This window comes from Pleuronectes platessa, chromosome 17, assembly GCF_947347685.1.
Source record: "Pleuronectes platessa chromosome 17, fPlePla1.1, whole genome shotgun sequence".
NCBI classification, from domain to species: Eukaryota; Metazoa; Chordata; class Actinopteri; order Pleuronectiformes; family Pleuronectidae; genus Pleuronectes; species Pleuronectes platessa.
The window spans coordinates 20,679,116-20,697,987 of NC_070642.1; the positions used below are offsets into that span (position 1 = coordinate 20,679,116).

At 37.9% G+C, this 18,872-nt stretch overlaps 1 protein-coding gene and 1 long non-coding RNA gene across 3 annotated transcripts in view; both read left to right on the forward strand.

Annotated features, from left to right (window-relative positions):
- The window catches only part of LOC128459920 (exostosin-1), a 180,328-nt gene that overhangs the window by 101,205 nt on the left and 60,251 nt on the right, over positions 1-18,872 (forward strand).
- Positions 6,648-7,895, forward strand: LOC128459924 (uncharacterized). Of its 2 annotated transcripts, none has more exons than XR_008342167.1 (5): positions 6,648-6,841; positions 7,065-7,114; positions 7,200-7,294; positions 7,403-7,521; positions 7,613-7,895. It is a non-coding gene; the product is annotated as an uncharacterized LOC128459924 (long non-coding RNA). The 2 variants fall into 2 exon arrangements; XR_008342168.1 differs by having other exon boundaries at positions 7,200-7,290.

Consider the following 18,872-nt stretch of genomic DNA (forward strand, 5'->3'; position numbering starts at 1 on the left):
AACCTTTAAAAAGCTTCATCACAAATGACAAATTTTTTAAACTCCTGATTGTAAACCTCAGCCACAGATACTTTGGCTTGTACAAAAAATAACTGGATTATATATTCTACTCTTACCTTCTCACTGATCGAGTGTCAAAGACAAAAAGTTTGATTCTCCTCTCGTTATATATCTTGGACTGAATGCATTTGGAAATTAAGTGATATCAAGTAACACTGCAGAAATTATAAGATCTTCTTCATTTGGGCTAAATTGTTTATTGATCAAACTCAACCATGAACCCAAGGTCAATTTAGACTCTGCACTCATTGCTCTGTCATGTTTAAGCTTTCTGTTTAGTCCAAGTAACTGAGTTTTGGTCTACGTCTTTTTTCTGAAGGCAGCGCAGTATGCACCAATTTTATCTGGTTGTCTTTCTATCTAGTAATATATGTGTATGATAAACGGTCTCTCAATACTTTCAGAAGAATCTTGGTAGCTAAAGAAGCTCTTCTCTCTTTTCTTTTTCGTTTATGTCAAGTTTGTCTGTTTGTGTAAATGTGTCAGGGTTTGTACGGGTGTGTTTCTTGCGCTAACTCTGTTGTGAGTGGGAAGATGACACTGCAAAGTATTTGTGGTATCACTGTTACCAGCTTGATTATTATCGTATCACTTCCCATGCTCTACTTCCTCTTTAGACACTTAACAGAATCAACAGTGAGAAAGTACAAAGTCACTCTTTCATTTAAACTTATTCCATTTTTCAATGTATTGACCTTCTATGTTAAGTGCCTTTAGATAATGTATATTATGATTTGTCACTATTCAAATAAAATTGAATTAAATTGAATTGATTTGAATGGAATTGCAATTCCAATTGCGCATCGGTCAAGCAGATGGAAAAACGAATCAATCTTCCTCCTTTTCTATTTACTTTTATGCAGGCCTGAGATTCTAAAATAACTAATAACTATTGTCCTTTGTATTAATATCATCATCAATTATCACATCCCACTTAGGACATTGCAGTTTGATCACCAGGCCCCTCGGTTAGACGTTTGCACATGTGAAATGTGTGCCTTCCCTGATCTGTCATGTACGGCATAAAGAGACATGCACACTGCATTAGCATCAAGTATTAAGTGTGTGTGTGTATATTGAATCACAAGTGGATGTTCTCTGGCCACTTCAGGATTAAACACGTATTATAACTCAGCACAATATACAAAGGGACGATACAGTCTCCTGTCTGCAGTGTTGCACGTCTGATAACCTTTAGTGAACTGCTGAAAACTTCAGGTCCATCACAGGAACATGTTCAGATAAAGTATAAACAACCAGGGGTCATGCAGACTTCTGCAGGGCATGGTAAAAACTCGGATGGATATTTTCGAGAATAGAATATGTAAAATGTTTGGGGTTAGCCATGTGAAGAGTGAAGGGCTGCTACAGTTGATATAATAAGTGGGAAACGCAGCCTGACTGCTGGTAGTTGTCTAACCTGTTCCTAGTCGGGTAACACTGATACGTGCAAGGTTCTTTTTGGATTGGAAACACCAAGAAACAGGCTCCTCACACTGATCCTGACAAACCAACAGACGATGAGGGTTTGTGTTTGAGCCGAGCCTAAGACTCTCTCTGCTCGCTCAGAGGAATCAGTTCACTGCAGCGCTAAGAATCTCAGAAGGACACAAATTCATAGCATCAGCTAAAGCAAACGTACAGAACCGTCTTCAGTTCTCTGCTCTTTTTGTTATTCTTTAATCCTTCTGTCCACCTCTATCCTGGAACAAGAAATGTCGACTTCACACGGGCCGACATTTTAGAAATGTAGTTTACTTCTGTGAAAGCTGAAAAAAGTGTTCCTCAGAGTCGTTCCTGTTTTACTAAGTTCACTAACTGAACAAAAACAACATCAAAACCGCAGCCGAAACTGTCGGCAACTGTTGTGTAATCAGTTGTGCATACAAATTAGTATTTTCAACATAAAGCAACACTTTTAAGAAGCTGCAAGACAATAACTTAATTTATCAGATAGTCTTCAAGATATTTTAATGATTTATATTTATTCCACTAATGCAGCTCTGTGTACTCGGACCACTTTGTTTGGAGTGATGCAAAAGTAATTGAGTGACATCGGTGCATATTATCTGTTGGACAAACACTTCTATGTGCTAATACTTTGCACATTTTTTGTTTTTTGTCTGATAACCATCCCCACTCTGCTCTGTGCGTTAATTTTCAACAGAATGATTATAAATTCAAGCAGATTCCAGGCCTTGGCTTTGCTGCACTAGAAGCACCAGAAAGCTGCTGTCACAACCATATGTCCACTGGCTTTTCCCTAATAATAAGAATCATTAGTGGTCATGTACAAAAAAATGTTTGGGCATTTTGGTTGAAAACAAACATAGTAAGTTGATTAATAAAGGGGAAAGACTTCCTTTGTGGACTGTGAAGGCCGAACAGAAACAGGCTGATCTACAGAAGCTTTCAGTGATCAGTGTCGGTGTGATACTAAAACATTGGCCCAGTGAGGATCCAGAGGGAGCCTTCATTTGTGGCAGGACACATTTGTGGTTGAGGCTCGTAACGCCACTGTGATGCAATCGGTCTGAAGCAGTAGGAGCAGGACGAGCCGATGGAAATCCCTCTAGGCTACAACTTCTCATTTCGGCTCAGCAGAATACTCGGTCTACGGGGCTACGCAGGTTTGTATAGCTGTCTCAGTGAGGACATTCATTGGGATAATGCATTCCCTAGCCCCTTACCCTAACCTTAACCATCCAATCTAAATGCCTAACCCTGACCCTTAACTAAACCTAATTCTAACCCTAACCCTTAAACCAAGTATTAACCCTCAACAGTCCATTAAGGGGGGTTCACAAAAGGTCCTCAGTAGGTTGTAGAATTAAACCGGTCCTCACAAAGATAGCTGTACAAGAGCACATACACACATTCCTGACTCTGGTCCTTTCAGCACTGACGGGGTTTCCTGGGACTTGATGCCACTCACTGGTTATTGAATAATGACCCTGTGAGACCCAGCTTCAGCCTAATCCCTTTATTGAAAGCTGTCCGTCCTCTCATTCAATCCCTCGTTAAACCCTCGCCGGAGACAGACGATTGGTGCGAAATGCACACACAGACACACACACACACACACCTGGGTTAACGCAGCCAGACTTCATCAACATGACTGGAACTGAATAATGACTCAAGCATCAAGGAAATGAGGATGTGATATTTAAAACAGAGCAAGATTACCCAAAGTCCTGGATGTATTACCACACAATTTGATAGAAGGATATTTGATTGTGATTGTTAATATTTCATTCGGAAACAAAAAAGCACATCGGAGACATATTAATGATTCTAATAATAAGCAATCAGGAAATGTCTGATACAGAAATAATGGTTGATTTATATATATATATATATATATATATATATATATATAAAAAAAATATATATCAATTAATAAAAACACAGATACAACAAAAGCTATAGACCTTGATTTAAGGAAATGTCCTTTTTCAGCATTTCTCTACTGTTTCAGTTTATTTCTCTTGAACTTTTTTGTGTGTTGCTACAGTAGAAACATTTTTTTACTGAGAACATTGTTGTTAAGCAACACAGGAGATAAATCAACTCACAATAAACATCATCTCAGGGATAAACACAAATTCAACAAGCAGCAATGTCACTGAGACGAGGAGAAAACATTCACATATAGATACAAATACACAGTATAAGTATATTTATCTATGTGTGTGTGTGTGGTATATGTGTCTTGAACAGTTCTGATGAACTGCCAGGCCAACGACAGCCACTGAGATCCAACAGAAACACATATGAGACATCTCTGATGCTCCGTGTGAAAGTGTCTCCTCTTTATTCTGTCACTTGTTACAACGTGGGACAAAAGGACTGAGCCTGGATTTGTTTCTCTCTTTCAAATGGGGTCACACAAACAAGTGTTATTGTGTTTTTGACTTTACCGTCACTGTCAAGATTCACACACAGTAGAGGTTCTATTGTTTTTAAAGTGTTGTGTGTGTTTTAAAAGACATCAATACTGGAGACGATATCAAAGTTCTGTCAAACATGAGAGGATCACAAACCTCCCTCCGGTAATTGCGTGTTTACTTTTTGTGTTGTCATCAGGGCCACCAGTTCAAACATGTATAAACATATTTATGATGTGTTGTGTGTAGGCTCCCCCAACAGGAGAATATGGTCATTATTACAGCAAAGTCAGGAACAACAGTGTGTTAAAAACAAGTTAATATGCCTCATGTACCTGTTCTGAACTGCAGCTTGAATTTAAACTCAAATCTTAAACAATCTCTTTTTACTGCTTTTTCGACATCTGCACCTTAATAACTGAAATGAGGCAAATAAATAATTGATAAAAGTTTTCAAAGAGTTTCTTTATGAAACGTTTGTTCTAGTATCAGTGACCTTTTAGAAACAAAACTAAACCATGTAACTAGATTGTAGAGATGAGCCGGATACGCGGCTGAAACGAGTATCCGGTACGGATAAAGCACTTTTGCCGAGCACGAGTATTATACGAGTCAATATCTGTGCTCGGACTGAATGAAAATCCTCACACAGCGTCACAGCGCTCCTCCCCTTCACACACCGCTCTGCTCACTCACTCAAAGAACGGCTCTCTGTCTCTCAGTCACTCAGGTTCGCGGGTCTTTTCCGTTAACGTTTAGGGTTTCTTCAGCTTGAAGTTTGTTTTTATTTCAGTTTGTACTTACTTATTAACCAGTAGAGTTCTGTTAAACGTGGGTTCGTTCAGACGTGGTGCTGGTAGAAAGCGACTCGCGTTGCGTCTCTGCCTGTCGGAGATTTTTTTTTTTTTTTTTTTTAAACAGTTTTTTTTTTTTTACTTTAACGGTTTAAAAAAAGTTTAAACCGTTAAAGTAAAAAAAAAAAAAAAAATCTCCGACGGTTTAAACTTTTTTTAAACCGTCAGTTGGCTCTAACCAGTTTTATTTTACTTCACGCACTGAGTGTCTGACAAGTTCTAGGTAGTAGTGGTATAAAAAATATTACAAATTAAGCTACACACACACACACACACTCCCCCTCTCTCTCTCTGTCTCTCTCTTACTCACTTACTCACTTACACACACACACACACACACACACACACACACACACACACACACACACACACACACACCTGGTGTGGAAATAAATTAAAAAAAATTCAAAGTTAAAAAAGAAAGTTATGTTGAGTATGAAAACACTTGTTATTACATTTCACTTCATAATTGCAACAGCATGTGTTGTATTCATTGTTACAAAACTTGTTCTGTAAATAGTTTGTTTGCTATTGTGATCAAAATCATTGATCTGAAGCTCAATGCTGATGCTGTCCTGTAATAGTTTTCTAATCAGCAATAAATATAACAATTTCTGATCAACCCATATCAATTGCATGCTTAAAATAACATACTGGTTAAAGCCCCGCCCATTTCAAGACAACCCGGCCCACTTCCGGGTTAAATCACACCCACTTCCGGGTTAGGCCCCGCCCACTCCGAGTACGGATACGGATACAGATAATTGATACGGTTAACAGATACAGATACAGATACAGATAATGCTGTACTCGCTCATCCCTAATATGCATATATGACTAGAAAGGGATTCTGAGGAAATAGCCTTTTCAAATTTTTGGGGTGAAAACAGAAATTTGGGGAAAGGTCTAATAAAATAAAAATAAAATAGTGTCAAGCGTGGGATCCTTGCGTGGAGGTGCAGCTGTACTCCAGTAAATTGCATGTGCCTGATGGTGGGTTAAAAACCTGATGGTGGGTTGGAAGCAGAATTGTTTGTTCTAAAAAAAGGACCTCAGAGTTTTCACAAATGCAAACAGGATAGTTTCCCTCGGAGCAGATAACACCTTTTTCTAAACTATCTTGAGTAAGTACAACAGGCTTAAAATAAATATAAAACCTGAAATTGTAAATTGATCTTAAGTAAGTAAGTGTGCTATAATTAATTACATTGTATACCACGAGCAAAATCAATGCTATGAAAAAAAATTGAAACAATGCACATTATTTCAGCATTTTATTATTATCCAAAACACAATCCTAAATCTCAACCACTGTACAGAGTGGACTGATTACAATCACTTTTTCAATTGTGCTGGTTAGATGCACAGTGGATGTGTTAACCACACATCTACTAGCAATCCACTCAACAGGCAGAAATGATGTTGGATATGATGTGTCTGTGTCCTGTAAGCTCCAAACTTCTACTGGATTTCCATAGAGATATCTGTCCTCCCATAATACTGGAAATTCCCTCATAATTTGAACTTCTTATTAAACTTTCTCAGTATTCCATTAAAACACTAAACAATTTTATTCAAACGACTTACAATATGTGCATTCAACTATGAGAATACAAACACAGAACAACAAAAATCAGGTAAGTACGATAACTTCAAACCAGAAAGAATAAACGGGTCCTCAGTCACATACTCATTCCATATAAAATTTAAATTTAAAAGCTGTTTTAACCGCTGCTTTAAGATGAAAAGGACAGTTGTGAAGCTTTACTCTGAAGAAGTGACGTCAGGTGTTTGCGTCACCACCTGATGGGATTGTCCAATCACAGCCTCCTGAATGCAGAGTCTGTCTACCGCAGACATGAGAGGATCGCGTATAGTGTGTTCCGTATGAGTGACTCTGTTTTCGGGATAAATAACTTGCTGTAGTCGACACGACACTGTTTCCCTGGAGGAGAAGATGAGTGCGTGGGAAAGCAAAGCCGCGGGCCCGGTGTGCAGGAGTCGAGGCGGAGAAGACAGGCACACAGTCCCCGAATTAAGGTGAGGCGAAGCTATTGCTAACTGCTAAGCTAACTCTCAGATTTGAAAAACGTGTGAACCACTGTGGGATTAGCGCGACAGTTGCTAATAGTAGAATAAAGCATTGAGTGCTTTAGCGGAGCTAGTGCATGTTTAAATAGGTATGAACTAATTAAATCGAACAGTTTGTTCTCGGTTAGTTTTTTCATAAACGTGACTTTTGTCGTTTTTTTTATTTTTGTAGGAAGTTTCCGTCTCTTCACAGCTCTGATGAAAATGGCCGGCGGAGCGAGGGTATGATTAAAGATGTGCTGTGCTGTTTAAAATACATCCTCCAGCTTTACTTTATCTGATCTTTTTCATCGTTGTGTTTTCACAGCCTGATTCCCGCACACAATGACGCAGTCACTGCACATTACGCCGAGACTTGCTGAAAGTCCGCATTTGCAGTGCGGAAAAACAACGCCATTGTACGTAAGTATCTGTTCAGGATTTTTTTTAGGAATTTTGCTGTGGATCTTCCAACGGTGATGCAGCGAGGCTATTTCCGTTTATTAATAATAAACTCATGTTGTTTTCCAGCTGCCTGTACTATGACTTACTAAGCCCCACTATGAGCCAGTATGAAGGAGCTCCCAGTTCATCCATACGGACCTTGCATCAGCATTGAGGAGTTCAGGAGTCGGCAGAGAAGAAAGAGGGTAAGGTTAGATTCATTAAATCATTTTTCAGATACATGTGTAGGTGTATGTTGTCATTGAACTGTGCTAATTGTAGTGATTGTGTTTACAGCTGATTGAAGCGGGACAGATGACATGGATCCATCCTTCCACAGCCAGGAGTTCACCGACCTGTGTGCCACACTTCAAATAAGACTAGAGGCTACACTGGATCTCACAGCTACACACCACAGACGTCTACACACTGGGGCAGATTCGGACAGAGTCCCACAAAGAACATATGACCCAGAGGCTGCAAAGAGACATTTCAAGCTTCACATGATTAGTTTTTCACTGGCTAGGCTAGTTGTGTTTGTACAATATTTGTGCTGTATGTAAATAAAGTTTTGACTCAACATATGCCTCGTTCATGTTTTTTCTTCCCTGTACAATATGTTCAAATATAACATCAAGCATCACATGAATGAATTTATAGTCTTAACCCTAACCCTAATAAATAATGATTTATTATATATATATTAAATTTTATTATTAATATTGTGTGGGAGAGGTTTACCCCACGTGTATGCTGCAATGATCCAGGGTGACCAATGGCAACACTTCTACCAGCCAATCACGAGTGACTTTCCGGGTTGGTTTCCTCCAATGGGGAATCGAGAGAGGCTCAGCAGCGGCTTCGCCCTGAGTCATATGCTAATTAGATAACACCTTCGCTCCGCAGCTCCGCGACCCCCCCCCTGCTCTCCCCCTTTGTTCTCCAGACCCCCTCTCCGAGGTATGTTTACTCCGCTTCCCTTAAGTTAATGTCGCGGAAGAACGCGGTGCTAACGTGCTGTAAATAGGCACTAACTTCAGGGGATCAGGTAACTTCCATAAGATTTCCCATGACACTAACTCTGCTTTTCGCCTAGTGTATACCTTGCACATGTTTTAAATAAAAACGTGAATATATGAACCTGTGTATCATTTGAATAGCTTAGTATTGAATGCACAATACCAGGGTAGCTATGTTTATACATGGTACTAGGCCCAGTTTAATATAAAACACAATTTGATACAATATATATAGTATGTGGGTCCGTGCTCAATCTCTCCACCCATTTTGTGGTCCTTGGCCTGAAAAACGTTGAAGACCCCTGGTTTAAAGTAATCCAAATACTTTATATACTAAACAATATACACAATTAACTGCAGTATATTGGATTGCAGTTACTTTATAGTGTGTAACAAACGTGCAGTAAATGTTTTGTATGAATGTGTTATTAGTTATCAGTTAGAAGTTTTAATACTCTTTGTAGTAACATTGATTTAAACCCCCCAACAGTTAAAATATTTATATAGTGAGATTACAGGAGTCTTCATTGTCATTTCTTAAATCTTATATTTGAATGGACAAAGAGAAATGTTTTGACATCCTAAAATTGAGATTTTTTTCTCAGTTTTCCAAAATTATTCAAATGTCGCTCAACAATACATCAATGCAAAAGAACATATATCCAGTCATGGTTGCTGTTGCGAGTAAATGCATGATTTATTTCATTGAAAAGCAAGAAGCATTATATATCATCTGAAGGTTCCTTCAGGGCGACTTCTTCAGTCAAAAAAAATAAGACTGGGGCTGTCATCGTCTGAGCGCTTGTCGAGTTCCTGCTGCTCGTCGTTACTTTGACGCCCTTGGTTCATTCTGATGGAGAGAGTCAGCGAGACAATAGATGTTGTCAATAACAGCATTGATGATAATACTATAAAAATATACATGAATGATGGTAGAAGTCCTTACCCATGGAGAAAACCTCCAACCGTGTAAAAACAAACAAAAAGCACATAGTGTTAAATTCAAGCAAATGATATTAAATGACAATTAATACATTTCCATTACACAATTATTGGGACTATTAGTAAACAGTTATACATACAGATGATGTTTTATGCGTACTTTTAAGTAGTGTTAATTATTGACTGGTAAAATCAGAATGTATGTTTTATTATTTTCTAATAGAGATCCAGGTATTCTATATTTAAAAAACTAATCCGATTAATGGAAGATTAAATTGCCTAGAAAAACGTACTAAGAATTCTTCTGAGACAAATTTTTTTTCAAATGCTGCCGCAGCAGGTCGGTGCATGTGAGAATCAAAATAATTTACAATGTCCATTTCATTGAAGGAACATGCTAATCAAAGGCCTTTTAGGGTGTTATTTTGATTATTATTGAAATCAAAGTGATTCTAATTGGCCAAACATATTGACTACTGATTTATGCGATTTATCAGCTGTTATATACAAATATTTGCAATGTAAAAAGCAAATGAATTCCTTGACTGTACCTGTTAAACCATTGAAGATTGCCGGAGAACCACACTCTCCAGGTCCAGACATGAGGACGACCATGGACAACACCAGGAAGGCGGCAGCGAACTTCATCCTACAAAAACAACATAAGAACAAAAAGAGTGTTAACATTTGCATTATACAGTAACAAGCTGAGCACATTTCCCAATTGCTTGGTCTTGTCTAAATGAGTTTAAAATAGATCGATCTTACCTGTCGAATACAAAGTGAGCTTTGTGAGATTCAAAGGTGAAATCTGTTGTCTACTCTACAGAGGCAACTCTTTATATACACAGAACTGACCTCATCGTCATTGTGTAACATTAAGAGTTTTAACAGGAGGAGCCCACATAGTGGTAGAAAACACAGGACCTCGTCCCCCTCTCACTTCCTCACTTTGTAAATTCTGGTTAATTGGGTGAGTGGTTGTTACAACTATCGTGTATTCACTTCATGAAGCAACACTTAGTGGCTGCAGCTACAGAAATGTGAGGATGATTTAAAGTTTAAGTAAATACAGTAAAAACAGTAGAATGCTTTACACATTAGTTCTCTTCCACTCTATTGTTGTTCAGGAAGCCAACTTTGTCTGGTTTTATCTGACTTGTAAACCCTAACTCCATTAGTTTTAAGTAATCCAAATACTTTATACGCTTAACAATATACACTATTTATTGCACTATATTGGATTGCAGTTACTTTACAGTGTGCAACAAACGTGCAGTAAATGTTTTGTATAAATGTTTTGTTAGTTATCAGTTAAAAGTTTTAATACTCTTTGTAGTAACATTGAGTTAAACCCCCCAACAGTTAAAATATCTATATAGTGAGATTAGAGGAGTCTTCATTGTCAATTCTTAAATCTCATATTTGAATTAGACACAGAGAAATGTTTTGACATCCTAAAATTTAGATTTTTTTCTCAGTTTTCCTAAATTATTCAAATATCGCTCAACAATACATCAATGCAAAAGAACATATATCCAGTCATGGTTGCTGTTGCGGGTAAATGCATGATTTATTTCAATGAAAAGCAAGAAGCATTATATATCATCTGAAGGTTCCTTCAGGGCGACTTCTTCAGTCAAAAACAATAAGACTGGGGCTGTCATCGTCTGAGCGCTTGGCGAGCTCCTGCTGCTCGCCGTGACCATGGATGAGTCTGATGGAGAGAGTCAGCGAGACAAGAGAAGTTTTCAATAACAGTACTGATGATAATACTATTAAAAATACACAGTCAGGATGGTAGAAGTCCTTACCCATGGATCGTCTTGACACCTGTGTAAAAACAAACAAAGCACATAATGATAAATTCAAGCAAATGATATATGTCAATTAACAAATTTCCATAACACAATTATCTGGACTAGTATTTAATTATACATACAGATGATGTTTTTTTACATACTTTTAAGTAGTTTTCAATCTTGAGTGGTAAAATCTGAATTTATGTTAAATTATTTTAGCATAAAGATCCAGTTATTCCATATTTTAAAAAAATAAATAATTAAAGCAATTATTAAATGGCCTAGTGTGTATGTTATATTCAAATATTTGCCATGTAAGAATGTATTAATTGAGTGACTCTACCATGGATGGCCCCTTTGATAAGGGCTCCAATGAAACACTCTCCAGGTTCAGCCATGAGGACGACAATGGACAACACCAGGAAGGCGGCAGCGAACTTCATTCTACAAAAACAACATAAGAACAAAAAGATTGTTACCAGTTGAATTATACAGTTAGAAGCTGAGCACATTTCCCAAACGCTTGGTCTCCAGTAAAATGAGTTTAAAATAGATCGATCTTACCTGTCGAATACAAAGTGAGCTTTGTGAGATTCAAAGGTGAAATCTGTTGTCTACTCTACACAGGCAACTCTTTATATACAGAGAACTGACCTCATCGTCATTGTGTAACATTAAGAGTTATAACAGGAGGAGCTCACATAGTGCTGGATAAATCAACAACTAGAAAACACAGGACTAGTCCTCCTCTCACTTCCTCACATTGTAGATTCTGGTTAATTGATTGAGTGGTTGTTAAAACTACTTCTATTCACTTCATGAAGCAACACTTAGTGGTTGCAGCTCCAGAAATTTGAGGATGATTTGCAGTTTAAGTAAATAGAGTAAAAGAAGTAGAAGACCTTAGACATTAGTTTTATTAATCTTGTGAAAAATAACTGTTTCCAGTATAGAGCCTTGTACGACACCGTGAACTATTTTCTATGAGATTGAAGTGCTGTCAAAGTGGAGATATGTTTCATCTGCCTGTGCTTTGCCTGGTTAGACTGAACAATTTCCCGTTGAATTCTATTTTCACTAATGCTCACCGTTAAAAGAGAGATTCGTAGAAACTTTGCTCAGACTGTAGCTTATTACTGCTCGGTAACAAGAGACATAAGGCCACTGAAAAGCAGAGGAGTAGATCTGGGGTTGTAATAGACTACGTGTTTGTCGAGTTCCTGCTGCTCTTCGTAACCACCATCGATGAGTCTGATGGAGAGAGTCAGGGAGTCAAGAGAAGTTGTTAATAACAATACTGATGATAATAGTATTAAACTTACACAGTCATGATGGTAGAAGTCCCTTACCCATGGATCACCTTACCAGCTGTGTAAAAATACAAACTCAAGCAAGTTATATTAAATGACAATTAACACATTTCCATTACACAATTATTTGGACTATTAGTTAACAGTTAAACAATAACACATAGAGATGATGTTTTAAACATACTTTTAAGTATGGTTCAATCTTGACTGGTAAAATCAGAATATACGTTTTATTATTTTAGCATAAAGATCCTGTTATTCTATATTTTTAATACCAAATCTAATTAATACAAAGATTAAATCCCCTAGAAAATGTTAATTCAGTTTCTTCAGAGACAAATTTGATTTCAATTGTTGCTGCAGCAGGTCGGTGCATATGAGGATAAAAATAAACTTCAATATTCATTTCATTGAAGGAACATGCTAATCAAAGGCCTTTTTGATTGTTATTGAAATAAAAGTGATTCTGCTTGGCCAAATATATCGACTGCTCATATGGTATGTTTCATTAAAATATTTGCCATGTAATAATCAAATTACTTCCGTGAACCTACCATGGTGGACCCCGTGAGAAAGCATTCCAAAAAACACTCTACAGCGGGGGGGGGGGGGGGGGGGGGTGTCCGCGGAGGTACTGCAGGGGGGTTGCGAAATCTTTGGTTTATTAGACCAGTGATTTTCAACCAGTGTGCCGCGGCACACTAGTGTGCCGTGAGAGATCGTCAGGTGTGCCGTGGGAAATTATCTAATATCTAGTGTTGCACCGAAGTATCGGCAGAACATCGGTAGCGGCAGATATTTGCCTCGTTTACCGACATCTGCACATCGGTAATAAACTTGACTTTCACCGATATCATTGGTATTTGTGGTTAAACTGCTGGGCAGGTGCCGCGGCTGGGGGAGCAGTCGCCCTCCTCTCCACGCCGCTGGAGACTCGGCGTGCGGCACGCCTCAAGGTTTTTTTGGGGGGGGAGGTCCTATTCCGCTGTGCCTCACGGCGTCAGTGGTGCGGGGTGCTTTCTTTCTCTTGGACCATGGGGCGGTGTCCGTCGCCGGTGCGGAAGGCGGGCCGTTGGAGGGGACCGGGTACGGCGGTCGGCGGCAGCCACTCTGGACGCGTGTCGGGCCCTTCTCGCGGATCACCTCAGCTACGGCGCCCGCTGGGGGAACCCTCCGTTCGTGCGGGGGGCCCCTTCCGGCGGTGCGCCTCGGCTGGCGCCTAGCAGCCAGAACTGGTGCGGACCAGGGGAATCCGACTGTTTAATTAAAACAAAGCATCGCGAAGGCCCACGGTGGGTGTTGACGCGATGTGGTTTCTGCCCAGTGCTCTGAATGTCAAAGTGAAGAAATTCAATGAAGCATGGGTAAACGGCGGGAGTAACTATTGGCACTCAAAACAGGTCAATCTGTTTTAGACAGGGTTAAAAGGTCCTGTTTTAAATGATCCTTGTGGTATTTTGACCAAAATATGTTACAGAAATTTCAATAAGACCCCAAGGAACCATATCAAATGTGATAAAATGGGTATAATATGTCTCCGTTAAATAAAGTTTAGTTAAATCAAAGATTGTTTCATAAATCTGATTAAATTTGTGCTCATTAAAAGGTAAGAGTAAGAAAGGGCTGAAATAATTTAAAATAGTGCTTTTTAATACATTTAGAAATTATATTACTAACTATATGTATTATATGTACTGTGTTAGTCCATAGAGTGTCATTTTGGTTGGTGGTGTGCCCCAGGATTTTGTAAATGTAAAAAATGTGCCGTGGCTCAAAAAAGGTTGAAATTCACTGTATTAGACAATAAAAAAAAAAAAAATCATAATTTTTTGTTCATTTTCGAACCAGTTTTTTCCCCACAAATTGAAATGTCTTTAAATACACATTAACATGCATCCAACATATTACAAGGCTGTTTGACCCTCTGCCTGACAACCTCCATCCGTCCAAGATTAGATAAGTTGTGTGCTACCCATCAGGGTCCAACATCTCACTAATGTGGGAGTATGTGTGCCATCAACAGATGGCTTGAGGATTTACTGTATCTATTACATGCATGTTTAAAATAAATACATGAATCTGTGAATTACTTTAATAGCTCAGTCTTGTGTGCAAGATGTATGTTTATAAATGGCAGAGGCATAGCCAGCCTGTACCTTGCACATGTTTAAATTAAAACATGGAATATATGAACCTGTGTAATATTTCAATAGCTTAGTATTGAATGCACAATAACAGGGTAGCTTTGTTTATACATGGCACTAGGCCCAGTTTAATATAGAACACAATTTTATACAATATATATATATAGTACGGGGTCCCTGCTCCATCTCTCCACCAGTTTGGGGGTCCTTGGCCTGAAAACGTTGAAGACCCCTGCTCGTCAGGCTCAAACATGACGAAGACCATGAACAACACGAGAAAGGTGGCGGCGAACTTCGTCCTACAAAAAAAACTGATAAAAAAGGTGGTCATTTTGATGCCAAGTCACCGGTGTTGTGTAAGATCAGCTATCAGCGATCAGCACATTGATGCTGAAGCTTTCGACACCTCGTCTCTCTTGTTTTATCTTGTTTTAACTGTATTTGTAACACTGTACATTTTGTATCAATACAGTGAAGACAAATAACAAAGTGCTTAACTTCAATTCCAAATGCATTAGAGGGGTAGACATTGAGTTCAGTAAATGTCAGTGGCCTCCACACTCAGATGGGATAGAACAGGCAGCATGAACGTGCAGCTCACAAATATAAATATAGACTTCTCCATGAAGTTATCTCTGACTGTATTGTTGTTGTTTTCAATATTATTTGTACGTACTTTATATAAATCATAAAGTAAATGGAGGTTTCCTTGAGATCGTATCCATCTTTTCAAAAGTTCTTGTGTTAACTCGACAGAGTGATCCTGCAACCACAACAATACGTATTCTCCCGACTCAAATTTATTTAAAAATAAATATTATTAAAAGAATATGCATATTCTGTCTTGTTTTTTTATTCAATACTTTTCATTCCACCAAAGTACAGTTAAACCCATTGGTTCACTGCTGCTGAGTCTGTGCATTGCTTTGGCTCCAGTGACAAAATGAATACCAGTAAATCTGCTGCAGTTTGGCTTCTGGTTTTCTTCTGTATTGTGACTTTAACTTATGCTCCCGTCGTGTTTATAGTTTTTCTGCATAAGTAAAAGTTTACAGGCTACAAGTCTTTCTTCTTTCTTATTCTCAGCATCAGGAGGATAAAATTCTTCTGCTGGTTTCTCTTCCACTCCATTGTTGTGCAGGAAGCCAACTTTGTCTGGTTTTATCTGACTTGTAAACCCTAATTCCATTAGTTTAAAGTTATCCAACTACTTTATACACTAAACAATATACACTATTTACTGCACTATATTGGATTGCAGTTACTTTACAGTGAGTGACATACGTGCAGTAAATGTTTTGTATGAATGTGTTATTAGTTATCAGTTAGAAGTTTTAATTCTCTTCGTTGTAACATTGAGTTAAACCTCCCAACAATTAAAATATCTATACAGTGAGATTAGAGGAGTCTTCATTGTCATTGTTAAACCTCATTTTTAAATAAGACACAAAGAAATGTTTTGACATCCCAAAATTGAGATTTGTTCTCAGTTTTCCAAAATTATTCAAATGTCGCTCAACAATACATTAATGCAAAAGAACATATATCCAGTCATGGTTGCTGTTGTGGGTAAATATTCAATTTATTTCATTGAAAAGCAAGAAGCATTATATATCATCTGAAGGTTCCTTCAGGGCGACTTCTTCAGTCAAAAACAATAGCACTGGGGTTGTCATCGACTGAGCGCTTGTCGAGCTCCTGCTGCTCGTCGTAACTGTGACCACGGATGAGTCTGATGGAGAGAGTCAGCGAGACAAGAGAAGTTTTCAATAACAGTACTGATGATAATACTATTAAAAATACACAGTCAGGATGGTAGAAGTCCTTACCCATGGATCGCCTTGACACCTGTGTAAAAACAAACAAAGCACACACTGATAAATTCAAGCAAATGATATATATCAATTAACAAATTTCCATAACACAATTATCTGGACTAGTATTTAATTATACATACAGATGATGTTTTTTTACATACTTTTAAGTAGTTTTCAATCTTGAGTGGTAAAATCTGAATTTATGTTAAATTATTTTAGCATAAAGATCCAGTTATTCCATATTTAAAAAACATAAATGATTAAAGCAATTATTAAATGGCCTAGTGTGTATGTTATATTCAAATATTTGCCATGTAAGAATGTATTAATTGAGTGACTCTACCATGGATGGCCCCTTTGATAAGGACTCCAATGAAACACTCTCCAGGTTCAGCCATGAGGACGACCATGAACAGCACCAGGAAGGCGGCAGCCAACTTCATCCTACAAAAACAACAACAGAAATAAAAAGATTGTTAACATTTGCATTGTACAGTTAGAAGCTGATCACATTTCCCAAATGCTTGGTCTCGTCTAAATGAGTTTGAAACATATTGATCTTACCTGTCGAATACAAAGTGAGCTTTGTGAGATTCAAAGGTGAAATCTGGTGTCTACTGATAACAACAGATGCAACTCTTTATATACACAGGACTGACTTCCTAGTCACTGTGTTACATTTAGAGTTATTACAGGAGGGGCTCAGATAGTGGTAGATAATTCAACAGCTACAAAACACAGGACCTAGTCCTCCTCTCACTTCCTCACTGTCAAGATTCTAAATCAATAATAGTAATCAATTAATTATTTGTCACCTGATTTGATGATCTATTCACTTGTATGAAGCAACACTTAGTGGCTGCAGCACCAGAAATGTGAGGATGATTTGCAGTTTAAGTAAATAGAGTAAAAGTAGTAGAAGACTTTACACATTAGTTTTATTAAGCTTGTGAAAAAGATACTGCTGCCAGTATTGGGCCTTGTAGAACACCACAAACTCTTTTCTATGAGATTAAAGTGCTGTCATAGTGGAGATATTTGTTTTCATCTGCCTGTGCTTTGGTTTTTAACTGGATAATTTCCCCGTTGAATTCTATTTTCACTAATAGTCACTTTTAAAATAGAGAATCAGACTGTAGCTAATCACTGCTCGGTAACGTGAGAAATAAGGCCACGGAAAAGCAGAGGAATTGTGGCAGCTAACAAAGTTCTGGGTTGACTTTTAGTTTATATGGCCAAAAATATTTCACATTTCAATGGAAAATTAACAAATAACCTTTAAAACAACTTCATCACAAATGACAAATTGCATTTTTTAATGCAAGTTATGGGAGAGCATTGTTTTTTAAACTCATGATTGTAAACCTCAGCCACAGATACTTTGTCTTGTACACAAAATAACTGGATTATATATTCTACTCTTACCTTTCCACTGATTCAGTGTCAAAGACAAAAAGGTTGACTCTCCACTCGTTATATATCTTGGACTGAATGCACTTGGAAATTAAGTGATATCAAGTAACACTGCAGAAATTATAAGATCTTCTTCATTTGGGCTAAATTGTTTATTGATCAAACTCAACCATGAACCCAAGGTCAATTTAGACTCTGCACTCATTGCTCTGTCATGTTTAAGCTTTCTGTTTAGTCCAAGTAACTGAGTTTTGGTCTACGTCTTTTTTCTGAAGGCAGCGCAGTATGTACCAATTTTATCTGGTTGTCTTTCTATCTAGTAATATATGTGTATGATAAACGGTTTCTCAATACTTTCAGAATAATCTTGGTAGCTAAAGAAGCTCTTCTCTCTTTTCTTTTTTGTTTATGTCAAGTTTGTCTGTTTGTGTAAATGTGTGAGGGTTTGTACAGGTGTGTTTCTTGCGCTAACTCTGTTGTGAGTGGGAAGATGACACTGCAAAGTATTTGTGGTATCACTGTTAACAGCTTGATTATTATCGTATCAATTCCCATGCTCTACTTCCTCTTTAGACACTTAACAGAATCAACAGTGAGAAAGTACAAAGTCACTCTTTCATTTAAACTTATTCCATTTTTTCAATGTATTGACCTTCTATGTTAAGTGCCTTTAGATAATGTATATTATGATTTGGCACTATTCAAATAAAATTGAATTAAATTGAATTGAATTGAATGGAATCGCAATTCCAATTGCGCATCGGTCAAGCAGATGGTAAAACGAATCAATCTTCCTGCTTTACTATTTACTTGTATGCAGGCCTGATATTCTAAAAGAACTAATAACTATTGTCCTTTGTATTAAAATCATCATCAATTATCACATCCCACTTAGGACATTGCAGTTAGATCACCAGGCCCCTCGGTTAGACGTTTGCACATGTGAAATGTGTGCCTTCCCTGATCTGTCATGTACGGCATAAAGAGACATGCACACTGCATTAGCATCCAGTATTAAGAGTGTGCTTGTGTGTGTGTGTATATTGATTCACAAGTGAATGTTCTCTGGTCACTTCAGGATTAAACACATATTATAACTCAGCACAATAT